We start from the raw sequence: 22,784 nt of genomic DNA, 5'->3' as shown, positions 1-22,784 counted from the left end.
GTCCGACTGTGAGGTGATGGCTTTTCCAGGGGGCTGCTCGTGCTCCCTGAAACTGCCCTCTCCGTGCCAGTCATGCAGTTTGCTCTTAGCTTTTCTGCCTTGGGAGACCTCTGATACTTCGTGGTTTTGGGGGTGATATTCAGTCTTTTTCTAGTTGTGATATTTCTGGAGAATTCTTTATTCCCTTTCCTTATTTGGGAGGTATTTGCAATGTTTTCTTCTTTTTTAATATTTAAACTGATTTTTTGTTTTGGGGCATCACCTGGCATTGCTCTGGGCTTACACCTGGCTCTTTGCTGAGGGATCATGCCTAGAGGGGTTCAGGAGACCATAAGGCAAATGCATATACCCTCTGCACTATCACTCTGACCCTAATATTTTCTTCTTTAAGTCAGCTTCCCTAAGTTTGGTGCAATGATTCTATGGGAGTATTCTACCATGAGTTTTAAAATGTATTTTAATGTCTATTTTTATGAATTATAGGCTTTCTTAAACTTGACCAGAGCTTTTGTTGGGAATTGTTTGATGAGAAAATTAAGTGATCCTGAATGGTGAGAAGTAGCAGTGAGATTATTCATGTTTTCTGCATTCGCAGTCTCGTCTCAAGGAACTGGAACGGGAAGCACATTTTGCTGCAGGAGAACAGTTTCATGTGACGAGCAGTAATCAGCTCCGAGAGGTAACACTTCTTGGTTCCTGGATTGGATCTATTTCTTAGCCAAAGGCTAAAAAGGGATGCATAATGATTCATAAGTATTATTTTACATGATCTAAAATATGTAAGCCACTTATGTTTGTTCATTGAGATTCATCGCTTCAAAACTTTAAGTTCAAGGCAATTACTTAGTCATAATAAGCAGTTTTTCTTCTATATTTTGGTATTTATCCTACTGAAGGGGCTGGAGCGATAGCACAGCGGGTAGGGCGTTCGCCTTATACGTAGCCAACATAGCCGACCTGAGTTCAATTCCTCCGCCCCTCTAGGAGAGCCCGGCAAGCTACCGAGAGTATCTCGCCCACACGGCAGAGCCTGGCAAGCTACCTGTGACGTATTCAATATGCCAGACACAGTAACAACAAAGTCTCCAATGGAGACGTTACTGGGCCCGCTCGAGCAAATCGACGATCAACGGGAGGGCCTTTACCTTTACCTTTTATCCTACTGAAATAATGTATGTATTATAATATTGTTCATGGTAGCATAAAACAAATAGAAATGTTCCTTAAAATGGACTAGATTTTCTTAAATTCAGAGGTCAGAAAAACAAAAAAGCATGAGGGGCAAGCCCGTGCTCTATTTTTAGTTATTCATTGGAGTTTGGTTGAAATGCAGCCTCCCAATTCTTTGTGTGTTCTCTGTGAGCATACAGCCCCCAGCCGGTGTCTCGTTGGCGTGTTTTCTTGGCCGTTGGCTTACTTCTCTGAGTCCGGGATTCTCATCAGTGTAACTGCTCTGCTGAAGATGCTCTTTGGGAAGCTGCAGCTGCACCTCCTGTGTCCACGGGAGAGTCTTCCCAGAACAGGGCTGCAGAGACAGCTGTCTACGTCGGAAGCCTCGGTGAGTGGGTGTGTGCTTGTGACTCAGCCTGTGGTGCCCTCTCACCCCCTCCCAGCATGGGCACCAATGAATCTCCGGCACAGAATCATTCGCTGGAACTTTGTTCAGAAAACCAAATTTTGACAACCCGTGGTGGCTGTTTTATTCCATGTTCCTGCAAGAGAGTGGGGAAGGACATCAGTGTTCTCCCTGTCCCAGAGTTTCCTTGAAGACATTTTAGCTGCCTTTCTCTTGAGTGGAATTTGGGTGGAGGAGATCGACTCTGTTGGGGCGTCAGAGGAGAAAGATATTCAGATGCCCAAGCAGTATTACTGGGAGGGGTGGAGCGGAGATGGGGGGCCCAGACAATGGTGAGTCTGATTTAGCTGCAGAGTGGGGTTCTCTACGCCTGTCCAGCACTCTGCTCCTACTGTCCTGTCCATGCTCTTACTCTCACTGACCCCACAAGACACCCTCAGGCAGTTCTGAGTGCATCAGGGCTTCTGGGGTAGTCTAATCCCAGGGCTTCACACCATCTTGTAGCCAACAGAGGGCAGAGCAAGGGCAGCAGGTTGATTCCTGCCAGCCTCCTCTGTAACTCATACTCCTTATGGGGCTGCTCTGTGCCTCCCTTCCCTGCCTTTGAAAGAGGTGATGCTGGCATTTTCCAGGCTGACATCTTATGCAAAGTGTGTGTGTGTGTGTGTGTGTGTGTGTGTGTGTGTGTGTGTTTGGTCTGTGTGTTTGTGTATGTGTAATAATACTTAGGGAAGTCTGTGTGTGTAATAGTGCTTAGGAAAGTGTGTGTGTATGTGTGTGTGTTTAATAATACTTAGGGAAGTCTGTGTGTGTGTAATAGTACTTAGGGAAATGTGTGTGTGTGTGTGTGTGTGTGTGTGGTAGTACTTAGGGAAGTGTGTGTATGTGCATGTGTGTGTGATAGAATTTAGAGCTATGACTAACACATGCACTCTCAAAAACCCTAAAGAATGGTTTGCTCGAGTAAAGTAAAGGCCCTCCCGTTGATCATCGATTTGCTCGAGCGGGCCCAGTAACGTCTCCATTGGAGACTTTGTTGTTACTGTGTTTGGCATATCGAACACATCACGGGGAGCTTGCCAGGCTCTGCCGTGCGGGCTCGATACTCTCGGTAGCTTGCCGGGCTCTCCTAGAGGGGCGGAGGAATCGAACTAGGGTCGGCCATGTTGGCTGCGTGCAAGGTAAGGCCCTACCGCTGTGATATCGCTCCAGCCCTGCTATCACTCCAGCCCAGAATGGTTATTATTATTTATTAAAAACCTTGGGAATTTGCTTTGATTTTCTTTAATCTCGAGCGGGCCCAGTAACGTCTCCATTGGAGACTTTGTTGTTACTGTGTCTGGCATATCGAATACTCTCGGTAGCTTGCTGGGCTCTCCGAGAGGGGCGGAGGAATCGAACTCGGGTCAGCCATGTTGGCTGCGTGCAAGGCAGACGCCCTACCCGCTGTGCTATCGCTCCGCTCTTTACTTTACTTCTTTAATCTATTGCAACTTTTTTTTTCTTCTTGGGTCACACCTGGCAGTGCTCAGGGGTTTCTCCTGGCTTTGCACTCAGGAATTACTCCTGGCGGTGCTCAGGGGACCATATGGGATGCTGGGAATCGAACCCTGGTAGGTCACATGCAAGGCAAATGCCCTACACACTATGCTAATGCTCCAAACCCCCCTATTGCAACTTTTAGCTTCTCTTCCTAGAAAGTATTCCTGAAGGGCTGGAGAGCTGAGAGTACAGCAGGTAGGAACCTTGCCTTTCATGTGACTGGCCTGGGTTCAATCCCCAAAGCCCCATATGGTCCCCAGAGCCCTGCAGGAGTGACCCCTGAACACAGAGCCAGGACTGAGCCTCAGAACAAAACCAAACAAACTAGAGACATGCTCTTTAGTTTGCCTACGCCCCTCCCAACTTCAACCGAGTGACCGAGTGGCCCTGAGATCCTCCTTCCCCCACTGCCGCCTTACTCCTGAAGTCCCTTTTCTCACCCAACTTATGCTTGCTCACTTTCCCGTGACTCTCAGAATAAAACCCGAGCTCTCCAGGGAGGGTCTGGTCCTGCCATGCCACTGCTCAGCCCTCCTCTTCTCAGCATCCTGCCAGCACAAACTCTTGCCTCAGGTCCCCACAGATCCCTCTACTGGCTGCAGTCAGCCTGCAGTCTGATTTCCCAAAGGCCTGTGGTCACACCTGTGACCATAGTGATGGTCCAATGACTCTTCGTTTCTTGCATGCGCCTTTTCTTTCCCTTAGTTGCCTCTTTGCCAGTCCCTCTAGGTGCAGTTCATGCGATCAAAGTCCTCCCTGGCTTGTTTTTACACATCCACAGAATCAGGTAACCTGGAACTGGCCCGCAGGGTGCAGGGACAGCAGGGAGCAGGACCCTCCTAGCGAGAGCCCCACATAGTAAACATAGGCCCTGGGCAAGCCATCATTGCCCCGTGGCAGGGGCGCAGGCTGACTTATTCTCTGTCCTGGCACCAGCTGGCACTGTTGCCCTTTCTTTGCTGTTCCTTCACTCTTCAGACAGACAAGACAGGCAAGAGAGAGTATGACTCTTCCTGTGTTGTTCTTGCAGAGAGAGCAAGGACTGTGGCCAGCATTGTTTAATCTCCAAGACACAATCAATGGAAATTCTGAGTCTTTCTCTCCTAACTGAGCAACCGGAAAACCAGCCTTCACTCCAGAATAACTGCCTTTGGTTCTGAATGGTCAGCCAAGGCTCCTCTTGCTTCCCTGCATCAGGTCTCCGTGAGCACTGCCCTTGTGGACCCACCCCACACCATCCTCCTCTGCTGAGTTTCCTCTGTGACATTTGCGTGATCTCCTGAGCTGGCCTCCTTTGTGCCTGCTCACTGCTCAGCAGGGCTTTAGCTGGAGCTGAGTGTGGACTCTGCTCTGTGTCTGTGACATAGCAGATGCTCAGTAAGTCTGAAATGAATCCTTTATGTTTCATATGTAGTATTCATCTCATTTAATTTCAAACACATCCTCATTTCTGTGTCTTTACTGAGGAAGCTGGACCCCATGGAGCAAGAACAGGCAGTCGGAAATGGTCTAGACTGGCTGATCCCTAGATCAGGAGCTCTAGAATGTGCTGGGCACCCAAAACTCAGGGTCTGAGATGACCAGAGCATGCAGTGCTCTCAGGGCTTTGGGACGGCCAGGGACTTGAAATGTTCGAATTAGGGAGTGCCTCGCATTGTGTGAACCGGTGTAGGTTAAAGCAGCAAGACGGAGGGTCAGGTTTGCAGACTTCTCATTTCCTCCCACCCCACCATCACAGTCTCCCCCACTGTCAGCCCCAAGCACTGATCACAAAGGATGGGCCTATACCGACACCCCTTTCCCCCAGCCCGCCCCTCCACCAGCGTCCATGATTGCTGCGTCTGTGACTGTAGATAAGGACTTGATGGCACGGATCCAAAAGGATGGCCCTTACCCCAGCCTTGACCCAGGGGCCAGCCTCACAGGCTGCGTGGTTGGAGCCTTTGCAAATGCACCATGTTTCCCACTTTCCTTTTGCTTACTGAAGGGCACCTTGACTGCCCCCAGTCCTCGTTTTGTACCATTTGGAGTTTTGGCTCCTTTGGGGAAACCACGGAGCAGAGTGGCTGGGCTAGGCAGTGAGACAATCCCAGACTGCTCCAGAGAGGCTGCTCCATTTTGTGTTTCCACGGGCAAGAATGGATTTCCCAATGCTCCGTATCCTCCCAACTCTGCGTGCTTGCAGTGGGCTGGGTCTCCCCTTTCTCACAGCTATTAGTTGCGTTTTAAAAGACAGCTCAAGGGGCTGGAGCAATAGCACAGTGGGTAGAGCGTTTGCCTTGCACGCGGCTGACCCGGGTTCGATTCCCAGCATCCCATATGGTCCCCCACGCACCACCAGGAGTAATTCCTGAGTACAGAGCCAGGAGTAACCCTTGTGCATTGCTGGGTGTGGCCCAAAAAGAAAAAAGAAAGAAAGAAAGAAAAAGGAAAAGAAAGAACGAAAGGGAAAAAAAGACAGCTTATGGGCCTGGAGCGCTTATACAGTGGGTAGGGCATTTGCTTTGCATATGGCTGACCTGGGTTTGATCTGTGGCATCCCATAAGGTCCCTCTACCACCCCAAGAGTGATCCCTGAGTGCAGAGTCAGGAGTAAACCCTGAGCTCTGCCAGGTGTGCCCAAGCAATAACAGCAATGATGAATAATCATAGTAACAAGAGACACTGCTTAGGGCTGGAGAGAGAATACAGCTTGCACGCAGCCAACCCCAGTTTGGTCCATAGAAATACATATTGTCCCCAGACATCACCAATAGTGAACCCTGACACACAGCCACAAATAGCCCTACACACAGCTGGGTGTGGCCTGATTTCCCCTCCATCAGACTGTTGTGTACAGGAAGGTCATTAACCAGCTGTGTCTGTGGTCTGATGATCTGTAGTGATGACGGGGGAAGGTAGATGGGTTTCCAGGGCTTTTTAGAACAGAAAGACATGTCTCAAGGCATAAGCAGAAGGCAGGGTATGCATCACTCCTGGTTTTCCCGGCATGTTCTGAGCAGGGAAAGATGACTGCCACCCAGGGACAGGTGGGAGTCAGGTGCTCACAAGCTGACATGTTGGAAGTATTCACAGGACCATGGTGCGGAGAGCCTGTGAGCCCCAGTTCTGCGAGGAGATACCTGGAAGTGTCAGCTGGTCTTGGCTAGAGATGCTCTAAAGGTCCGATCCTAGGATGGGGTCCTCTCCTCCCGTAGGAGCGCTGGAAAGCCTCTTGTGAAGTCAGGTATGGGTAGGCAGTCCAGCTGATTCGAGGAAGCGGCAAACATTGAGGACCAGAAAGCTGATCTCTGAGAAACCGGCCTTTGAGATCAGGGTGGCGCCATGAGAGGCTGCAGAGGGGAAGAATGTGGTGTGGAAGCCAGCCGGGAGCATCTGATAAAGCGTGGCTCTGAGGTCCCACAGCGCTCTGCTCTGCTCCTTAACCAGAACCAGCAGCATTTTCCTAGAGTTGGGAAAGGGAAACCAACACTAACTGTCATCTACATATCTTTTTCTGGGTTTTTTTCGTTGTTTGTTTTGTTTGGGGGTCACACCCAGCACAGCGATGCTCAGGGGTTACTTCTGGCTCTACACTCAGGAATTAATACTGGTGGTGCTCGGGGAACCATATGGGATGTCGGGTATCAAACCTGGGTCGGCTGCATACAAGCCTAGCTCTCTACTCACTGTACTTATTGCTCCAGTCCCCTGTCTTCTAGATTTCTGACTGCTCCCTGAAGTGGGGAAGAATTCTCCTCCACCTGGCTTCTCAGCGAGGGTATGCGTCCCATCCTTGCCCTCTATGAGGCCTGGATTTGCTAAGCTGACCTCAGTTCTGGTGCCACAACACCAAGGACCTGCCTACTCCTGCTTATGTGTCTCATTGCTCTGTGCTATCTCCATTCAGGCAGAGAGTCAATCCCATGGCTCATGCATTCTGTTCAGAACTCACCAGTGCACTCTCCACAGTGATGTATAGATCCCAAACAATCCTGACTCACACCAAGCAGCAGGAATGCATAGTAGAGCACATGAATGGCATGTGTGAGGCCCTGGACTTGGTCCCTAACACCAAAAAGTAAAATAAAATTTCTTTTTGAAATTGGCAGACTGACCCCCAAACTTATGTGAAAGAACAAAACAAAAGGGTCAGATAGACAGCAGAGAGCAAGGCATTTGCCTAGCATGTAGCAAACTCTGGTTTAGTCCCCAGCACTGCACATGATCTACGGGAGCAACATCAGGAGTGACTTCTGAGCACAGAGTAAGGAGTATCCCCTAAACACCAACAGGTGTGTCCTCAGATGCCCAAAAATGTATAACAAACACAAAACAAAAAAGTGTAAAAAAATGGGGATATGGTGCCACCAGCAGGTCAGTCTGTGCCAGTGAGGCGAGTGCATCAGCAGCCTGATGGCGCCTTCAGACTTCCAGATACCCCAAAATTGCTGCTGTGCCTTTGGCCAGACCCTAAAAACTTGGGGCAAAGTTTACCAAGAAGGTAAAAGGCCAAAAGTTAGGTATGTGGGAGACACACCCACAAACCACCTCCGGCTCAGCTATATAATTGGAGGCATGGCCTCTCTTGTTCCTGCTTGAACTGCTTAACGGCCATGTTCCCAGAGACTCAGAAACAAATCTCGAAACCCAGTGGCTTTTGGCATCTGGACCGCGAGTAGGTTACTGTCGCCGGGCCACCCCAGGGGGGAAAGGATGTTGTCCATCCCCCTGCTCCCCCTTGGTGGCTCGGTGGCCGCCAGAGGTCACTGGACAGTCAGGTTTGGGCCTGCAGTGATGAGACACACGTGGCCTTACGGGATAGGAGTGGAGCCAGCCCTTTCCTCCCCATCCCAACGAGACCCCGAGTTGCCGTCCACGAATGGCCTCTCTGGCTCCTGATCAAGCTGCTTAATGGCCATGATCCCAGAGACTCAAACAAATCTTGAAACCCAGCGGTTTTAGGCAGAAACGTGCATGGCGTGCATGGCGTCTGGGCCATGCAATAGGTTACTGTCAACGGCCCGACCCAGGGGGGAAAGGGTGCTGTTGTTCCGCCTGCTCCCTATGGGCGGCTTGGTGGCCGCCATCCTCCAGAGGCCATTGGACAGTCAGGTTTGGGCCCTCAGTGATGAGACACGCGTGGCCTCACGGGGGATGTGAGTGGAGCCGGCTCTTTCTTCCCCATCCCAATGAGACCTCGATTTGCCGCCCACTAACGGCCTTTCTGGCTCCTGATCAAGCTGCTTAATGTCCATAATCCAAGAGACTCAGGAACAAATCTCGGAACCCAGCAGGTTTTGGCAGAAATCCCTCCAGATTTAATTGTTAAAATTTCGGAATTTTATCAGTTGAAAGTAGGTAAAGGAACATACACAATAACCTTTCAGTATCTATATTGCAAATAACTATGCCCAAAAGGACAGAAAGAGAGATAGAGAGAAAGAAAGAGAGAAAGAGAGAGAGGAGACAAGAAAAGTGCCTGACATAGAGACAGGCCGGGGGCAGATGTAGGAAAACTGGTGACATTGATGGTGGGAAATGTTGAAAGGTGAAAGGATGGGTGTTGGAACATTATATGGCTGAAATCCAATAGTGAAGAACTTTGTAACTGTGTATGTCACTATGATTCAATTTTTAAAAAAGAATTCAAAAATATAAGTAAATAAATTATATAAAAATTCCGTTGTACTATATTTATGTGCTCATGAAATATATAATTGTAAATCCCAGTACCTCAATAAAAATGACTTAACACTTCAATCTTATTTATAAGTGTTTCAGACCATTTTTAAATAAATAATATTTTAAGAAATAAAAAATTTTGGAATTTTAAAATCACGTGGTCACTACTATAGACACGCGACATCATATGTTATTCATAACCAGCAATAGAAAACAAATTGTCTACTGTTCCCTTTTCGGCCGTTCTGAGTGTTGGGGTAAAGTAAAGTAAAGGCCCTCCCGTTGATCATCGATTTGCTCGAGCGGGCCCATTAACGTCTCCATTGGAGACTTTGTTGTTACTGTGTCTGGCATATCGAATTCATCACGGGGAGCTTGCCAGGCTCTGCCGTGCGGGTGAGATACTCTCGGTAGCTTGCCGGGCTCTCCGAGAGGGGCGGAGGAATCGAACTCGGGTCGGCCATGTTGGCTGCGTGCAAGGCAGACGCCCTACCCGCTGTGCTATCGCTCCAGTGTTGGGGTAAAATCCCAAATAATAATGGTGGGTCTGGTGTCAAAATATTGAATGTAATCAAAGTAGAGAGAGAGTAATGTGGAAATCATCTGCCCCACATATAGGGGGAGGATGTGGGATGGGAGTATACTGGGGGTTTTGGGTGTGGAGAATGGGCACTGGTGAAGGGATGGGTGTTTCATTGTATGACCGAGACTTAAACCCGAAAGCTTTGTAACTGCTCTCACGGTGATTCAATAAATAAAATCATAAAAAATGAAAAAAAAGTGTAAAAAAAGTGTGTATATATATTTATATATTTACAGTATATATATATATTTCTCAAGATCTTTACATAGGCAAATATTTTTAAACAGAACACAAATCCATTAACTACAAAGGAAAAGATTGATCCTAAATCATCAACTGAACAATAGCACTGTAGTACTGTCCTCCCATTGTTCATAGATTTGCTCGAGAAGCACCAGTAACGTCTCACAACAAATTGTGAGACTTGTTGTTACTGTTTTTGGCATATCGAATACATCACAGGTAGCTTGCCAGGTTTTGCCGTGTGGGTGAGATACGCTTGGCATCTTACCGCACTCTCCAAGAGGGGCGGAGGAATCGAACCCGGGTCAGCCACGTGCAAGGCAAATGCCCTACCTCCTGTGCTATCTCTCCAGCCCATAATTGAGAGGCTATTCACTATTTATTCGGTTCTGTTTTGCTTTTTTGTTGCTCAGGGTTTACTCCTGGCTCTATACCCAGGGATCACTCATGGCAGGGCTCAGGGCTCTATACCCTATAGATTGCCAAGAATCAAACCCAGGTCAGCCACGTGGAAGGCAAACACCCTCCCTATTGTACTATTGCTCTAGCCCCAAAGGGTCCATTATTTTTTACATTATTTATCCTCCATGAAAATGAATTTTTCTCCAGTTTACTCCAGACTGTCCAGCCATGTATGGGTCTGAGCTTAACTGCGGCTTTTGATCTCTTTCGAGATTTATTTAGGGGTCTCTGAGGCAAGGCCAATAGTAGAGCTTACAGGGTGGCACTGGAGTTGGTTCATGGGGGTGACTGCCAGTTCTTCTATGTGTATTGGGAAGTGGGGGAGGTAACCATCCCAACTCTGAGTGAACTTGCATAGCTGAGCCGGAGGTGGTTTGTGGGTGTGACTCCCATGTACCTAACTTTTGGCCGTAATTTCTTGGTAAACTTGTTCCCAAGTTGTTGGGGTCTGGCCAAAGGCACAGCAGCAATTTTGGGGTGTCAGGAAGCCTGAAGGTATCAGGCTGCTGATGCACTTGCCCCGCGGGTACTGGTTGCAGAATGTCCACTTCTTCCCACCATTGTCCCAGTATAGCCCCTTATCCTAACCCCTCTCCCCCCACCCCTCTCCTATGGTATCTCCCAACTAAAGACCAGTTTTCAGGGACTGGAGTGATAGCACAGCGGGTAGGGTGTTTGCCTTGCACGCCTCCAACCCTGGTTCGATTCCCAGCATCCCATATGGTCCCCTGAGCACCACCAGGAGTAATTCCTGAGTGCATGAGCCAGGAATGAGCCAGGAATAACCCCTGTTCATCACCGGGTGTGACCCAAAAAGAAAAAAAAAAACACCAGTTTTCAGTTTCGGTTGCCTTTGGGTATTTAATAACTCTGACTATGTTTCTTTATATCCTACATATGAGAGAGAACATTCTTAGTCTGTCCCTCTTTTTTATGACTAGTTTCACTCAGTGTGATGATACTCTCCAGATTCATCCAACTAGCAGCAAATTGCATTATTTAAAATGAAAAATATTTTTTAAAAACTGAACAATAGAGATTTAGAATCGTCTTTTTATGTAACAGCGTTACTGAGCTGAAAACCCTAAGCCACCGCAGGTTGAAAGTTGTTTTCAATAAATGTAACTGCACAAGGAAACCCTTGTCTAAATATAATAAATTAAGAAAAAAACAACATGGGGACAGAGAGAGTGTGTGTGTATGTGTGGAGGGTAGGGCGCTTGCTAACAGACCTGACTTCAATCCCCGGCATCCTATTTGATCCCCTGAGCCCATGAGGAGTGATTCCTGAATGCAGAGGCAGGAGTAACTCCTGAGTGTCACCAGGTGTGGTTCAAAAACAAAATGCAGAAGAAAAAGACACAAACCAGTTGTTTGGGTGACCAAAAGAAGTGGACAGGGGTTTGATGAAAGATGTAACACTAAACATATGTACCCAGCTCTACATGGCTTAACCAAAGGGTGCTATCTCTACTCAAAGGGTGCATTATTCTGTGGTGTCATCTATGTGATCACACAGCCTTCTGCACGCCTAGGGTCTCGGGACCACCACAATGTATATGGATCATCATTAACCCGGAGATTATTTGCTGATGTAAAGTTGTGCAGTCTGACTGTATCAGAGGGGAACTGTTATTAAAGCCCGGGTGAGAGGGGCCAGAGAGTGCAGAGCAGGCAAGGTATTGCTTTGCATGCAACTGACCCTGGTTCCATCCCGGCACCTCATGTGGTCCCCTATGCCCCACCAGAAGTGATCTCTGAATGCAGGCAGGTTGTGTGGCCTCCAAACCAAAACCAAACTATGGTGAGATATTCCTTCAGTTTACCAGAATGGCAAATTTGTGGAGCATTTGTGTGTTGCTGATGGGGTCTATATTGGTGCATTACTTTGGAGAACTGTCTGGCATTTATTTCCTCTGCTGCAGATGGTCTATAAATGTTACCTTCAGGTGTTGGGTGTTCTGAAACTCCTAGGCTGCACATTTATAGATTTTTTTTGGCGGGGGTGGGAGTGGGGGGACACCAAGCAGTGCTCTGGGCTCGCTCCTGGCTCTGCACTCAGGGATCACTCCTGATGGGCTCCATGACTGTGCGGGGTGCTGGGGGTCTGTAGGGATCACTCCTAGTGAGGCAGAGACCATGTGGGGGGCTGGGAGTCTTTAGGGGATCACTCCTGGTGGGGTGGGGACCACGCGGGGGGCTAGGAATCTGTAGGGATTACTCCTGGCGGGTCAGGGACCATGTGGGGGCCGGGGGTCTGTAGGGATCACTCCTGGTGGGCTTGGAGAATGTGTGGGGGTCCAGCACCCACTGTTCTCAGCAGTGCACCTTTGGGTTCAGCATGAGCCTCCTGGTTGGTCGAGACTCTCTGGGCCCACTTGGGACCCCTCCAAACAAGCGAAGGAATTCATTGATGACCTGCTTTTTTTTTTTTTTTCAGTTACATATCCTACAAGACCTTCATCCATTGCCAAAGATAATTTTGGAGCATAGGCAGATCAATTCTTTTTGTCCAAAGGGAGCTGGTGAGGCAGGGGAGACTGAGACCCATCTTGTTAATGGAAGCCTGCCTGACAGGGTTTTGTGGGGACAGCCTGGACTTTCCCTGCTTGGTTCTGTACTGAGACCGAGTCTCCAGTCGTGCTTGGTGCTGAGTGGGGGTCATAGGTGGCAGCAGAGGATGGGAACACGGGGTGTCATTCTCATGTTACTTGGGAGTAGATTGGCATCCCTCACTCCCAGTCACCTCATTCCTCCATTTTTGGCCAGACCAGGTCCCTCCCTGCAGTCAGAACTTCCCACACGGGGCACTGGCCCACCGCAGTTCCATGTGTATCACTGTTGACACACCTTGGCCCGTTGGACAGTCGCTCACTGAGCCTCTGATCTGTCCTGAGTCATGGCAGCTCTTAGGGAAGGTGGAGGCAACCTGACCTTTCTCCTGGAAGGAGTGAAGGGTCAAAAGGGAACCAGAAGGCATGCCAGAGGGCACTGCAGGGGTCTTTTTCTCTTTTTTCCAAAGAAATGGAACACTGTTATAAAGAGTAGTGTGGCACCTTGCTTGGAGGGCCATTGTTATTTAGCTCTGGGTACCTCTTCTGGGCCCAGAGCCATGTGAAGTGAGATCTGTAAGACAGGCCCAGTTGACTCCCTGTTGGCCGCTGCTTCTCTTTGTTGATTAGACTTGGGTGGAAGGAATGAAAGTCAAGGGGTGGGAACCAGGCCCAGAGAGCCCCAGATTCTCATCCAATCCTGCCATTCAGTTGAATGCTCAGGCCCATGGGCAGGCGCCTCTAGGATCACACTCCGCTGTGCTGGAGGTCAAGTTCAAGGTCTGTGCTTTCATCCTGCACTGTCTGCCCGAGCCCTGGCTTATTGAAGTGCTTAAAGAAAGTGAGTTTTGTCTTTGCAATCCAGGTTCACAAGATCAAGTCAACCTTTGTAGATGGATTTCTATCATGCACGAAAGAGGTAAGAATCTAAATCAAAAGTCTGTGTTGGGCCTAGTTTCACACCTGAGTTCAGATACAGCTAGGGTTCCAAGTCAAACCGTAAGCCATGCTCTCGTCATTCCGGTCCCTGTGGTGTCTGCTGGCATCACACTGCAAACCTTTCGTTTCTCCGGAAGGTCTGTGCAGACCAGGGGCCTTGGCACCTGTGCATCCTCCGCAAGGTCACTCAGCATGCATGACGTGGTCCGTCCTCAAAGGGTGCGCACGGTGGTCTGTGACTCCAAGGCAGCAGAGTGAGACTATGGCTCTCTGGATGCTCAGCCCTGCCTTGTTGCAAATAGCACAGCCCTCTTCACAGGGTTTGAAGTGACATGAAGACCCCCATCTCCTACTAGTGCAGTTCCCGCATGAGCTTTGGCTGCCTTCTGCGCCCATCACGTGTGCGTGGGCTTTTGGGCACTAGGTGTGGCACACTTTCGCCTGACACTGATTCTCTTTTGACCATTAAGGGCTCCGTTGTTTCCTCGACATGGAATCAGACAGGCACTGTGACTGGGAGGCTCTCTGCCAGCACTCTGTGAGTTCATTTCCGTACCCGTGTGTGTGCCTGCATGCCTCACCGCAATAACCGTGTTTACAGTGCCTGTTCACACGGTCCTCCCATTGTTCATCGATTTGCTCGAGCGGGCCCAGTAATGTCTCCATCATGAGACTTGTTGTTACTGTGTTTGGCATATCGAATATGTCACAGGTAGCTTGCCAGGCTCTGCCATGCGGGCGAGATACTCTCGGTAGCTTGCCAGGCTCTCCGAGAGTGGTGGAGGAATCGAACTCAGGTCGGCCATGTTGGCTGCTTGTAAGGCAAACGCTCTACCACTGTGCTGTTCATCAAGTGCCTGTTCATTCACCTGCTATTTTGTAGCACCTACTGTTTGGGGATCAGGGTGGGGCACCAGACACAGGACCCCTATCTGGAGTCAGTGGCACTCAGGAAGCCAGGCAGTCCCATGCCCAAGAGAGAAGGGTCACCTGTGCCCAATGCCCACTTTACTCTCAGATTAGGACTGGAGAGATGCCTTGATTTCCAGAATGAGTTCAAATATCCGCTTCCCTGATGACTATGTCCACTGTTTTCATTGTTCATGACTGCTTCTGCTGATAAAAACAAAACTCTAAGTGCCATTTAATTTATGACACAGCTTTATTTACACCGAAGGCAGCTGACTTTAAATGTCTTTATAGCTTTTAAACTGAAGACAATTCATTACTGCTTTCTCATTATAGAGCAGCTCCATTAGTTGGGAGAAGAAATGTAAGAACATTGCCAGGGCCATGACTCACAGTCGTGCACCCACCTCCCAGTTACCAGCCCAAGGTCAGTCACCCAAGGCCTGTCAAAAGAAGGAGACACTGAAAGGAATGAGACGCCTGTTACTCCACGATGTAGATGTAACCTCTTAGCTGCTCTCCTTTCACATGTTTTGCTTTGCATATATATTTGCAAAACACTACTTTTCTACAAAATTACAACCTCACTTTTATGATCTAAAAGGAAAATTGGGACGCCATACCCAGGAGTGCTCAGCCTTATCCCCCGCTCCAGGCTCCGTCTCTGCTCAAGGGCTGCTCCCAGTGACGCTCGGAATACCAGACAGTGCCAGGGATCAGAGCCGGGCTTCCCCCATGCAGGTCCCGTGCTCAGTCCATTGAGTTTACTCTCTGGCCCATGTTTGTGATTTGAAATTTCATTTAAGATGCCTTGCTACACATCTGTACTGGGGCCTGCTCGAGGCTACACATCTGTAATATTGATATGAGTCTATGTGTAGATTTAAGTATTAGAGTAGGGGCCAGAGTGATAGTACGGTGAGTAAAGCACTTGCCTTGCACACCACTGATTCGGGTTCAGTCTCAAGCACCACCAGCAGTGGTCCCTGAGTGCAGAGCTATGGCTAACGTCTGAGCATTGCCGGGTGGGTGATTCAAAACAAACAAAAATGTCTGAAGTGGGGCCGGAGCAATAGTACAGTGGGTAGGGCAACTCCCTTGCATAAGGCTGATCTGGATTCCATCCCAGCATCCCATATAATCCCCTGAGCTATATATAAATTAATTAATTTATATATATAATTTATCACAGATCACAGATCACAGATCATCCTGTTATTCGTCGATTGTCTCGAGCAGGCCCCAGTAACGTCTCCTTCATCCTAGCCCTGAGATTATATTCAAGGCTCTTTAGGAGAATGAGACCCATCATTGTTACTGGTATTTGGCATATTGGGTACGACACAGGGAGTTTGCCAGACTCTGCCGTGTGGGCAGGTTACATTCGGGAGCCTGCCAGTTTGTCAAAGTAGGAAAGAGATGTCATAATAAAATGTCGCGTGGCCGCGAATTAATTTATTTATATATAAATTAATTAATCCAGGAGTAATTCTTGAATGCAGAGCCAGGAGTAACCCCTGAGCATTGCCAGGTGTGACCCCAAAGCAAACAGAAATAAGATGTCAGAAGTATTTAGACGTATGCTATCTATAGGCACCTTAGAGATAAGGCGGGTGTGATTTTAGCCCCTCACAACATAGTGACTCTCCAAAGAAAGCAAGTCACACACAGGCTTTTGGTTTCCCATGCATGCCAAGTGGATGTGTACTGTGATTTGTTGATAGGGCTGTAGCTGTTCAGTGTGCAATTATGTTGTGTCCAGAGTGAGAGCATATGGGGCTACGGTCCATCTCTTAGTCACATGTGACTCGGGGACAGAAAGGGCACTCAGTGCCTGAAGTGCTCCTACAGACCTTCAGTTTGGTCACTGATGATGTCTGTGTAGTAAGATGCAGTGAGGTATGCTCTGCTATATATCTAGGTCTTTAATCCATTTGATTTGACTTTTGACTTTGTGCATGGCATTAGAAAGGGTCTTAGTTCATTTTCTGCATGTGGCCAACAGTTTTTGGACTGTAGGGTCTCATATGAAAAATCTGCTGTGAGGCTGTCCAGGAGCGGGGGGGGGGGGGGGTCAGAACTCACTCCACCACAAGGGACCCAGCCCCAGGAGCCGAAAACTCCCAGATCTCAACCACCGCCACACTCACAGCCTCTCTCCACATGCTCGGGCTGAGTCTCACCCACGAGTGAACCTATTACTGAACCATGTGGCTGCAGATGCCGCTGTGCGATACTTCATACCACACACCCTACCCATACTCCAAGAGTACCACACCACATTTGATGGAGTTCAAAGTAGGAGGTGACCAATCATAGAGGGAATTTTTTACATATATATATATATATATGCACACAATGCTCAACTTCTAACAACATGTTAGTGATCTCTTATAGAAGGGCTTAATGATCCCTGGGTGGAATACAACAATCCTTACCCTCTTTCCTCCCAGGATACTTTTTTGTAGCATTTTCAGTGGTTTTTCATAACAAATGATACAAGATTTATTATTTCAGTTCTGCTTTGTGGCAGGGATTGGGGTTTGGGATGGAAACACCCTATATATGGTGGTGGGAAGGTGTAATGATGGTGGGATTAGTGTTTGAATATTAAATGTAATGAAATATTGTGAACTACTTTATAAAATAAAAAATTATATAAAAAAAAGAAAAATCTGCTGTGAATTTTACTGACACTCCTTTGTATTTGTCTTTCTTTGTAATTTCTTTCTTTAAACTTGCTGCCTTCGGTATTCTAACTCTGTCTATGGCTTTTTGTCATTCTGATCAGGATGTGTCTTGGAGAATTTTTATGTGGCCCTCTTTCATCTGGTTCCCTTCAGGACTCCTGGATCTGGGTGCACACACTCTCCAGCTCTGGGAACTTCTCAGCAATGATTGCTTTGATGGTTGCTTCTTCATTAGGGTCGACCTCCGCGCCCCCCCCCCATGATTTTTTTGTTTGTTCCTTTTGAGTTCCTACTAGAGTTCTCTTGCCTACTGTTCATTTGAGTTTTGTTTTGTTTTGAGTTTTCCCTCATCTTCTGATGCTGTTCTTTGGAGGTTTTTCTGCATTTCATCTTGTAGTTCACTGATTTAGTCCTCAGCTACTGTTGCTCTGTTGCTGAGGCCTTCCAGTGAGTTTTTCATTTCACCTACTAAATTCTTTACTTCTATTATTTCTGCTTGTCATTTCCTCATTTCTTCTCTCATGTCACCTTTCTTATTTTTTAATTTTTATTAATGAAACCTCAATAGAGTCTCAGCTCCTGGAAGCGCACGGCCACAAATGCGGCCACGCAACATCTTATTATCCTATTTTTCCTTTGGAGAATCTGGCAGGCTACCAAAAGTATCCTGCCCGCACAGCAGAGTCTGGCAAACTTCAATATGCCAAATACCAGTAACAATGATGGGTCTCATTCTCCTCCTCCCGAAAGAGCATTGAAATGGCTCTTTTAAAATCTCAGGGCTAGGAAGAAGGAGACGTTACTGGTGCCTGCTCGAGGAAATCGACAAACAACAGGATGATCGTGATTAGTGAAACACCATGAGGTACAGTTGTAGACTTACAAATTTTTGTGCTTGGATTTCAATTATACAATGATCAAGTACCCATCCCTCAACCAGTGCCCATTTTCCACCACCATGTATCCCAGTATCCTTCCCACCCCCATCCCTCCTGTCCCACCCTGCCTCTGTGGCAGGGAATTCCCTTTTACCTTTTGTTTTAATAGCTGTTCACTGGTGCACAGCCGTTCCACTGTTTCTTTGGGCTTCTTAAACATACTCAATATTTTCTCTCTACAGTCCTTTTCAGAAAAGTCATATAACTGGTTATTATCTATTGAGCCTTCAGGGTTACCATCTTCATTCATGAAGCATGGTGGATTTCTGCATTGCTCTTGTGACTTTTGCACCCAGCAGGTGTTTTTTGTGTACTGTTGTGTGAATAGGTGACTAGAACTAGAACGTCTATATTTTCTCTGTGAAATATGATGAGGGGAAGAAATGTGTAGCTTCATTAGTGGTTGTATGCTTCTGGGGAGTCCTGACCTGGAGGCAAAATGGTTGTGAATGCAACGTCCTACCTTGAGTCCCTGAAATTGGGCTGGGGCCTTCCTGGGCCTAGTTGGGGCGTTTGGGGCCTAGCCAAGCTGGCTGGTGCCCTAGGGAGTGGGTAATCCTAACCTGAGGCAAAATAGGACCTACTTTCCCTCTTTTTTATGCCCAGTTTTGGACTTAAAAATATTTTACTCTCAAATAATCCTCTTTTTTTATTTATTTTTTATTAATTCACCGTGAGGTACAGTAACAAAAATCTCATGTTTGAACTTTGATCATACGGTCATCAAACACCCATCAGTGCACCAGTGAACAGCAGTCAAGCGTTCACCAGTGCACGCTTTCCACCACCAAAATCTCCAGATTCCACCATCATCCCCCCATTCAACATCTCCCCCTGCCAGTATGGCAGACAATTTGCAAAATATTCTTTCACTACTTTAGTTAACTTCGATATTTCAAGAACAGCCCTACCACCCCTCATACCTGCCAAAAATGCAATGCTAGATGATGTGCTTTGTATTGCTTGCTATGGATATAATATGTCACGCAGCCGCGAGAGCTGCACGCTCTAGGAATTCTAAGATTTTAATAATTAGGGTCTGAAGAAATCGCTGCAGCAAGTTGCTGGGGTCCAAGATTCCTTTGTGTGTCTCTGGATCGTGGCTACGTGGGAGCGTAAGTAGACGGTGGGCGGATATGACATCATCTCAACGTTCCATCAGGACAGGGGAATGGAGGGCCTACTCCTCCCCTGACCCATGAGACTTGGGATTTGCCATCACCACGACTCATACCTGGTGCTTCTCGCTGGTTTCTAGAAAATGGCAACCTCTGGAGCTCTTAGAGGGAAGGCAGAGGAACAACACCCATTCCCATCTGAAGCAGCTCAGCGGAGAAGGCCTTTGCAAAGTCCAGGGCCATCTCTGCTGCATGTTGCTCAGGTGCGAGATTTATCTATGTGTCTCCCCTCTTTTATTTTTAATGATGTGCTTGCTCTAAATAAAATTCTTTGTTTTATTAGTTTAGTGACTGATTCAGAGCTTCTAGTATGTATCTTTAATTTATTACAGTTTTTCTTGGGTGGGTCGTTAGGATCACACACAGCAGTTCTGAGGAGCTTCTCCTCCTCTGTGCTCAGGGATCACTCCTGATGATTCTCCGGGCAACATATGTGGTACCAGGGATTAAAACAGGGTTGGCCATATGTGAGGCAAGTGCCATCCCCCTGTGCTACCTTTGGATCCATCGTGATCTCTCTATCCAGCGCCCCACATATAAGGCACAAGAACCCAGGGCTGGATTCACCATTGAAAGTTATGCTGTACTACAGAATGGCACTTGCCTTGCACATGACTGACCCAGGTTCAATCCCCGGCATGCCATATGGTCCCCCAACACCGCCAGAAGTGATTCCTGAGTGCAGAACCAGGAACAAGCACTGAGCACTTCTGGGTGTGGCCAAACCCCAAAAAAGTAAAAAAAAAAAAAAAAAAGAACCCTTCAGTAGTATGGATATGTATTTCTTTTCTTGATCTTTATGCTATCATTGTCATTTAGTTTACTTTATGACTAAGTTGCAGTGTATTTAAATTTTTTTAATTGAAATAGTCCATTTTAAGGCCAGAGAGGTCACTCAGAGGTGAGTCACACGCCTTGCATTGTGAGGCACAGGTTCAGTTTCTAGAGCTATAAGAAAATATAGCCCATGATCTCTGAAATAGATTTAAGTAATAGATTTTTATCTGGGCTATGTGCCCACGTGTTATCTTTTTCCAGGGCTTGTCACTTCCTTGTGTACATCCTGATTTCTATTTGGTGTTGTTTCCCTTCTGCCTAAAGTACGCATTTTTAAAACATTTCTTATGATGTGGGTCGGCTGTTGATGAATTCTTAAAACTTTTGTATATTTGAAAATATCTTACTTTTTGTAAATATCTTTACTTTGAAAGTGATTTTTGTGAGGTTCAAAGTTTTCCATACACAAAAGGAGAGAGATTAAAAAAAAGGGGAGGGGGAATGCCCTGCCACAGAGGTAGGGTGGGATGGGGGGCTTGGGGGACTGGGGGGATACTGGGATCGGTGGTGGTGGAGAATGGGCACTGGTGGAAGAATGGGTATTCGATCATTGTATAACTGAAACCCAAGCACAAAAATTTGTAAGTCTACAACTTTACCTCATGGTGTTTCACTAATAAAAATTTAAGGAAAAAAGAAGTTTTCCATTCAAAGTCTTTTAGTATTTTGAAGACATTACTGTCTTCTTTGAAAGTGATTTTTGTGAGGTTCAAAGTTTTCCATTCAAAGTCTTTTAGTATTTTGAAGACATTACTATCTTCTCAAAGAATTCCTAGCAAGAAATCTATTGTTATGTTTATCTTGTTTCCTGTGAATAATGTATCTCTTCTAGTGATTACTTCTCATGGTTATTTTGTTTTTGTTGTTTTGTTTGTTTTATTTTGGGGCCACACCCAGCAGTGTTGAGGGCTTATCCCTGGCTCTGCACTCAGGGATCACTCCTAGCGGTGCTCAGGGGATCCCATCTGGGAAGTCAAACCTAGGTTGGCCACAGGGAAGGCAAGCACCCTCCCTGCTGTACTATCATCCCAGCCTTATTTCTAGAGTTTTAATGCCAATTTTGCAAAACCTGATTATGAAATGTACCTTAGTGTCATTTTGTTTGTATCTGTGTGAATCTCTTGGATCTGTTAGGTTTATAGTTTTCATCAAATATTTCAAATCATTGACCATTATTCACATGCTTTTCATCCTCTTCTTTTTCTCTCCTCTCCGCTGGGAACTCCATTTATGATTATGTATATTCATTTGCATTTCTCCCACAGCTCATTGGAACTCATTCGTCTCTTCACTTTTTTTTTCCTGTTTCAGTTTATATTATTCAGTAAGTTTACTAATCTTTTGTCATGTCAAGTATGTTATTCACTCCCATTAATTACAATTTTATATTAAATATTAGTTTTATTTCTATAAATTTAGCTTGGATTTTTCTTTGCGGGGAGCACATGTGTCAGTGCTCAGGGCTCACTCCTGATTGGGCTTGGGGTATGTGATGCCAGGGGTCCAATGGTGCAAAAGCTGCATTCAAGTCAAGAGCCTTAGCCCCTGTTCTGTATTTCCAGCCCCTGATCTTTTTTGTGCCATTTATATCTCCGTTTAATTGTTATAATTTTTTTCTTTTTGGGTCACACCCAGTGATGCTCAGGGGTTACTCCTGGTTCTGCACTCAGGAATTACACCTGGCAGTGCTTGGGGTACCACATAGGATGCCAGGGATTGAACTCGGGTCAGCTGCGTGCAAGGCAAACGCCCTACCTGCTGTACTATGGCTTCAGTCCCTAATTATTATGATTATAATAATTTTTCAATGTTGTTTTTCCTCTTTTGGATTTTGGACCACTGTTACCGGTGCTCAGGACTCACTCCTAGTGGGGGCTTAGGAGACCTTATATGGTGCCAGGACCGGAACGAGGGTCGGCTGTGTTGAAAGCAAGTGCCTTCCTCTCTGTACTCTCTTCAGCCACCTGTTTTAACATCCATTATGTTATTTTTGACGTAAATCCATTAAAGATTATTTTCAGTAGATGATTATTTTCATCATGAATTTATTTTCCTGTTTATTTACATGCTAAGATTTTTTGTGTATTTTACATTAGGTGACAGATGCACAGAGCTTACTCCTGGCTCTGCACTCACTCCTGGTGGGTCTTGGGAGAACATATGGGTGCTGGGGATTGAACTGGGGTCAGCCCTTTGTGAGGCAAATGCCTTAACTGCTGTTCTCTCTCCAGCCTTATACGTGACAGATATTCTACATTTCTGAAATGCTCCTGAGTTTGTTGTGGGCAGGTTGTTTCACCCTTTCTGGTTGTGCTCTCCTCCTCAGGCTGACCCTGAGGACTGCGGTCTCTGAAACTGATCGTTCCCTTCTACCTTTTGTCCTCTGAGTCATGAGTCGTGCTTTCTGAGAATGGTTGGGGAGAAAAGACTCTTGTTCTGCCTGTGTGGGTGTCAGGCCCTGCTCTCTGATACCCTTGGATGACTCCTCCAGCCTCTGGCAGTTTCCTCAGATCCATTTTGGATCCATTCTCTCCTGAACACCCAGCTCTCTGCTGTGCTCAGGAAAAGTGATGGTTGGTAGACTGTCCATCTTTTCACCTCCAGACAGCCTGGGGTGGGGGGTGAGGACAGACCCTCTCACTGAACCACTTTCACTTATTATTTATTCATT

The 22,784-nt window shown here is 46.9% G+C and overlaps 1 long non-coding RNA gene across 1 annotated transcript; it reads left to right on the top strand.

The window, feature by feature from the left end:
• The first annotated feature begins 551 nt into the window (after positions 1-551).
• Positions 552-12,567, top strand: LOC130030764 (uncharacterized). The gene is made up of 3 exons (XR_008793474.1): positions 552-679; positions 1,463-1,558; positions 12,511-12,567. It is a non-coding gene; the product is annotated as an uncharacterized LOC130030764 (long non-coding RNA).
• The last annotated feature ends 10,217 nt before the right edge of the window (positions 12,568-22,784 follow it).

The sequence above is a fragment of the Sorex fumeus genome, unplaced genomic scaffold (genome assembly GCF_029834395.1).
Source record: "Sorex fumeus unplaced genomic scaffold, SorFum_2.1 ptg000044l, whole genome shotgun sequence".
Classification (NCBI taxonomy): Eukaryota; Metazoa; Chordata; class Mammalia; order Eulipotyphla; family Soricidae; genus Sorex; species Sorex fumeus.
Note: the sequence above shows the minus strand (reverse complement) of the source record. Positions and strands in the feature narration are given on the sequence as shown.